Source organism: Schistocerca cancellata, chromosome 5 (genome assembly GCF_023864275.1).
Source record: "Schistocerca cancellata isolate TAMUIC-IGC-003103 chromosome 5, iqSchCanc2.1, whole genome shotgun sequence".
In the NCBI taxonomy this organism is placed as follows: domain Eukaryota; kingdom Metazoa; phylum Arthropoda; class Insecta; order Orthoptera; family Acrididae; genus Schistocerca; species Schistocerca cancellata.
Window position 1 is genome coordinate 649,294,054 of NC_064630.1, and position 6,955 is coordinate 649,301,008.

The window sequence follows — 6,955 nt, forward strand, 5'->3', positions numbered from 1 at the left end:
CTAGGTAGATGTGCTAACCACAACCCCACCCTGTCACAGTGGCTTTGTCCAACTGCACGGTGCACCCTTAGCATGCCTCCCTCCGCAATGCAAATTTCCATTCATGCCTCAGCCTGCTTGGTATTCCTAAAGCCGAACAGCATAGCAGGGGCTCTCCAACTGTATTGGAATAGCATCTCAGCATCGAACGAAACGGGGATCCTGCCTGAAACCCAGGCATAGGTGCTTTAATCAAAGGAAAATGCATGATTTCACAGATCTTTTCAAGTCTCCTGGTTCGCATCCTGGCCTTGGTACAAATTTACATTCATTGCTTCAGTCTGCATCTATACATAGTAGATGTTTGTGACTCGAAAAGATCTCTGGAACCATATAGCTTCATTTGATTAAAGCACCTATGACTCGGTTTCAACCAGGATCCCCCGTTTCGTTCAATGCCGCGGGGCTTTTCCAATACAGCTGGAGAACCTCTGCAATGCTGTTCAGGTTCAGTGGGAATACCAAGCGGGCTGTTGCGTGAATGGGGACTTTGGGTTAAGGAGGGAGGCACGCTAGGGTACCCCATGCAGCTGTACAAAGCCACTGTACTAGGATGGCGTTGTTGTTGTTGTTGTTGTGGTCTTCAGTCCTGAGACTGGTTTGATGCAGCCCTCCATGCTACTCTATCCTGTGCAAGCTTCTTCATCTCCCTGTACCTACTACACCCTACATCCTTCTGAATCTGCTTAGTGTATTCATCTCTTGGTCTCCCTCTACTATTTTTACCCTCCACGCTGCCCTCCAGTACTAAATTTGTGATTCCTTGATGCCTCAGAACATGCCCTACCAACCGATCCCTTCTTCTAGTCAAGTTGTGCCACAAACTCCTCTTCTCCCCAATTCTATTCAATACCCCCTCATTAGTTCTACCCATCTAATGTTCAGCATTCTTCTGTGGCACCACATTTCGAAAGCTTCTATTCTATTCTTGTCTAAACTATTTGTCGTCCATTTTTCACTTCCATACATGGCTACACTCCATACAAATACTTTTAGAAACGACTTCCTGACACTTAAATCAATACTCGATGTTAACAAATTTCTCTTCTTCAGAAACGCTTTCCTTGCCATTGCCAGTCTACATTTTACATCCTCTCTACTTCGACCATCATCAGTTATTTTGCTCCCCAAATAGCAATATGCTGTTTGAGTAAACATCTAAAATGGTGGCGTTGTGGTTAGCATATCTGCCTAGTGAACAGAAGACCAGAGTTCGAATCCCAGGCTTCGCGCAAATTTTCCCTTGTCACTTCAGTCTCCGTATATGTATCACAGATATTCGAGACTTGACACCATACTGTCTAATTTGATTGTTAGCATTAGCATGGTAGACTGCTTCAGTCTGTATATAACTGAGTCATTATCAACTTCACCGTCCGCCCCAGAAATCAAACTCTTTGCCGCGGTTGACAAATGCACAGCAATTCAACTCTGCTGCACGAGTCGGCGCGGTGCCGTTCGCGGTTGAACGAGGGCGTTGCGGTGGTTGACAGTCCGTTGCTTTCTTGATTATGCTAAGCGCGATCTAAATTATTTCTGATGTCACTAGTCGTGCCCGTTACCTGAATTCTTGTGATTTGTTGTCGGTAAGGGGAAGGACTAAGCGTGTTTGATGGACGACAACGCCCAGGAGTTGCAACTTTAATTCAATGTAAAAGAAATGTTCTCTGTTCTAAATGTTTCCGCTGTAGCGTCAATTATTTAAGTTTGTGGAGAATGTGAATTAATGTGGATGAATGTGAATTTTCTGACGAACATATAAGTGACGCAGTTTGATAGAGAAAGAGACAAACGTAGCAAACCTACTCCACTGGCCATTAAAATTGCTACACCAAGAAGAAATGCAGATGATAAACGGGTATTCATTGGACAAATATATTGTACTAGAACTGACATATGATCATATTTTCACGCATTTTGGGTGCATAGATCCTGAGAAACCGGAACCCAGAACAACCACCTCTGGCATTGATACGCCTGTGCATTGAGTCAAACAGAGCTTGGATGGCGTGTACAGGTACAGCTGCCCATGCAGTTTCAACACGATACCACAGTTCAACAAGGGTAGTGACTGGCGTATTGGTGACGAGCCAGTTGCTCGGTCACCATTGACCACACGTTTTCAATTGGCGAGAGATCTGGAGAATGTGCTGGCAAGGGCAGCAGTCGGACATTATCTATATCCAGAAAGGCCCGTACAACATGCGGTCGTGCATTATCCTGCTAAAATGTAGAGTTTCGCAGGGATCGAATGAAGGGTAGAGCAACGGGTCGTAACACATCTGAAATGTAACGTCCACTGTTCAAAGTGCCGTCGATGCGAACAAGAGGTGACCGAGACGTGTAACCAATGGCACCCCATACCATCACGCCGGATGACACTCTAGTATGGCAATGACGAATACACGCTTCAATTGTGCGTTCACTGCGATGTCGCCAAACACGGGTGCGACCATCATGATGCTGTAAACATAACCTGAATTCATCCGAAAAAATGACGTTTTGCCATTCGTGCACCCAGGTTCGTCATTGAGTACACCATCGCAGGCGCTCCTTTCTCTGATGCAGCGCCAAGGGTAACCACAGCCATGGTCTCCGAGCTGATAGTCCATGCTGCGGCAAACTTCGTCGAACTGTTCGTGCAGATGGTTGTTGCCTTGCAAACGTCCCCATCTGTTGACTCAGGGATCGAGACGTGGCTGCACGATCCGTTACAGCCATGCGGATAAGATGCCTGTCATCTCGACTGCTAGTGATACGAGGCCGTTGGGATCCAGCACGGCGTTCCGTATTACCCTCCTGAACCCATCGTTTCCATATTCTGATAACAGTCATTGGATCTCGACCAACGCGAGCAGCATTGTCGCGATACGATAAACCACAATCGCGATAGGACAATCCGACCTTTATCAAAGTCGGAAACGCGATGGTACGCATTTCTACTCCTTACACGAGGCATCACAACAACGTTTCACCAGGCAACGCCGGTCAACTGTTGTTCGTGAATTAGAAATCGGTTGGAAACTTTCCTGATGTCAGCACATTGTAGGTGTCGCTACCGGCGCCAACATAGTGTGCATGCTCTGAAAAGCTAATCATTTGCATATCACAGCATCTTCTTCTTGTCGGTTAAATTTCGCGTTTGTAGCACGTCATCTTCGTGGTGTAGCAATGTTAATGGCCAGTAGTGTGTTATTGGCGCCTTATGTAAATGCTGTTTTGAGAAAACGTCAAGTGTAACATGTTATATGCTAGTTGCTGAAGTCTGTTTGAAGTTATGATCATTTGTGTTTGGCTTCCTCCAGTGTTTTAATTGTGCTAAAGAAGTTTGGTAATTTCTGGATGATAGTTCACGTATGGGGGAAGTAAAATATTCAAACGTTCTTGGAACGTGCTATTGGTCAGATTTTAATAATCGTTTTTAGTGATGTCTAAATTTTTGTGTATTCCCTCTCAACGCAGCACCACCCACACCCTCTTGGATTCTATCCTAATGTTAAGTCTCCAGCTGCGTTTTACGTCAAGCGAACAGCAGCAGCAGCATCGCATCGCATCGCATGAGTATGTGCTGACGAGCAGTGTTCGTATTAACAGCATTTACTACCATATCTCTACGGAAGGAGTTAACTGTGTATGTACGTCTTTGTTTCGTGTGCCAACGGGTTTGCGTCTAGGGTGAGCTATGAATTCGTATGCCTGAAAGGATGCGCTGGCCAGAGTTGCTTGCTGTGAGGTCACGTCACTTCCTCGTCCCCTGGTGTAAGCGGGGCGCACCCGTCGGAGAACGACGAGTGAGGAAAAGCGATCCCACACGGTAGAGTGCTGACGAGCAGTGTTCGTATTAACAGCATTTACTACCATATCTCTACGGAAGGAGTTAATTGTGTATGTACGTCTTTGTTTCGTGTGCCACCGGGTTTGCGTCTAGGGTGAGCTATGAATTCGTGTGCCTGAAAGGATGCGCTGGCCAGAGTTGCTTGTTGTGAGGTCACGTCACTTCCTCGTCCTCTGGTGTACGCGGGGCGCACCCGTCGGAGAACGACGAGTGAGGAAAAGCGATCCCACGCGGTAGAGTGCTGACGAGCAGTGTTCGTATTAACAGCATTTACTACCATATCTCTACGGAAGGAGTTAATTGTGTATGTACGTCTTTGTTTCGTGTGCCACCGGGTTTGCGTCTAGGGTGAGCTATGAATTCGTGTGCCTGAAAGGATGCGCTGGCCAGAGTTGCTTGTTGTGAGGTCACGTCACTTCCTCGTCCTCTGGTGTACGCGGGGCGCACCCGTCGGAGAACGACGAGTGAGGAAAAGCGATCCCACACGGTAGAGTGCTGACGAGCAGTGTTCGTATTAACAGCATTTACTACCATATCTCTACGGAAGGAGTTAATTGTGTATGTACGTCTTTGTTTCGTGTGCCACCGGGTTTGCGTCTAGGGTGAGCTATGAATTCGTGTGCCTGAAAGGATGCGCTGGCCAGAGTTGCTTGTTGTGAGGTCACGTCACTTCCTCGTCCTCTGGTGTACGCGGGGCGCACCCGTCGGAGAACGACGAGTGAGGAAAAGCGATCCCACGCGGTAGAGTGCTGACGAGCAGTGTTCGTATTAACAGCATTTACTACCATATCTCTACGGAAGGAGTTAATTGTGTATGTACGTCTTTGTTTCGTGTGCCACCGGGTTTGCGTCTAGGGTGAGCTATGAATTCGTGTGCCTGAAAGGATGCGCTGGCCAGAGTTGCTTGTTGTGAGGTCACGTCACTTCCTCGTCCTCTGGTGTACGCGGGGCGCACCCGTCGGAGAACGACGAGTGAGGAAAAGCGATCCCACGCGGTAGAGTGCTGTCGGGAGGTTCATAAGTGCCGTCTTTCGCGTAGCTGTGAGCGCCGCGCGGCACTCCGCGTGTGATCGATATCGCGCGAATTATTACGAAGTTAGAAACTGATTATTGCATCATTTATAACGTCATTTGATTCCGTTTTGTATTCGATTCTTCAGCGTCAGAATTTACGAGAAGTGCGAGGTCTGTTTTTTTGGATGGTGTCGGATTGCGTATCTGACGATAGAAGCTTAGTTTTGTAAATGGTACTAGTATAAAAGGCACTGTAGCCATGAGATTATAAATTGCTTTCTCATTTATGAGAAATATTACAACTGAGTATTAATAACACATGTTGCATAGTTATTTCTTAGACATAACCTTCTCCTGTTCGTGATTTACATGAATGTGCTTAAAACAGGGCCATCTTGTCGATATGAGGATGAAATAGGTACATATAATGAAAATCGGAAATTATCCAAGAGCGTAAGCGATATTTCCATTACCAAGATATGCGTGTGGAAGACAGCTGCAAGGCAACTATCGCTGAGGCAGAGCATGTGTAACAAAGGGCTTATGTTAGGTCGCGTAGTAGCGCGCCAGGGGCTGGCAACATCTGTTGCGATGCTCCGGAGTGGCAGTCGCTTAGTATTAAATATTCAGTGTAATAATTTCAGTGTTGTATATTGTATCTGAAGTAAAATTAAGGCACTGCTACATATACAGGGTTATTACAAATGATTGAAGCGATTTCACAGCTCTACAATAACTTTATTATTTGAGATATTTTCACAATGCTTTGCACACACATACAAAAACTCAAAAAGTTTTTTTAGGCATTCACAAATGTTCGATATGTGTCCCTTTAGTGATTCGGCAGACATCAAGCCGATAATCAAGTTCCTCCCACACTCGGCGCAGCATGTCCCCATCAATGAGTTCGAAAGCATCGTTGATGCGAGCTCGCAGTTCTGGCACGTTTCTTTGTAGAGGAGGTTTAAACACTGAATCTTTCACATAACCCCACAGAAAGAAATCGCATGGGGTTAAGTCGGGAGAGCGTGGAGGCCATGACATGAATTGCTGATCATGATCTCCACCACGACCGATCCATCGGTTTTCCAATCTCCCGTTTAAGAAATGCCGAACATCATGATGGAAGTGCGGTGGAGCACCATCCTGTTGAAAGATGAAGTCGGCGCTGTCGGTCTCCAGTTCTGGCATGAGCCAATTTTCCGCGGGCTACGCGTGAAACTTGCCCGCACGCGTTCAACCGTTTCTTCGCTCACTGCAGGCCGACCCGTTGATTTCCCCTTACAGAGGTATCCAGAAGCTTTAAACTGCGCATACCATCGCCGAATGGAGTTAGCAGTTGGTGGATCTTTGTTGAACTTCGTCCTGAAGTGTCGTTGCACTGTTATGACTGACTGATGTGAGTGCATTTCAAGCACGACATACGCTTTCTCGGCTCCTGTCGCCATTTTGTCTCACTGCGCTCTCGAGCGCTCTGACGGCAGAAACCTGAAGTGCGGCTTCAGCCGAACAAAACTTTATGAGTTTTTCTACGTATCTGTAGTGTGCCGTGACCATATGTCAATGAATGGAGCTACAGTGAATTTATGAAATCGCTTCAATCATTTGTAATAGCCCTGTATTATTATGAAATTTTTGTGAATCTTTCTACATATTGTTGCATAAATCTACAATGGGGTAATTAATAGTCACGTATTTATGAGCTTTTGCTGTAGAACTAACTTCAGTGAGACCAGCTTTGTATGTAACCCCGAGTTTTCTGTTGTGTTTTTTTGTAAAGATCATTTTTATGATATGGCTTAATAGTTGCAAGTCAGTTTCACAATATAGTAAGATTTTCAAGAAAAATACTACAGTCATTCTCTTCAGTCATGTTGCGCCTCTCAATTCCAAGTAGTTTTAACTTAAAGAAATTCTAAATGTTTCCCTGTAAAAAATCTTGCATTTTGGCTTATGCCACTGTAGTTAATTTAATAGTGCTGAGAGCAGACCAACGGGTTACCCTAGGCGACACCAATATGAGGTAAGAAATTTTTCACACAGTTTATGGGTTTTCGCACCGGGACC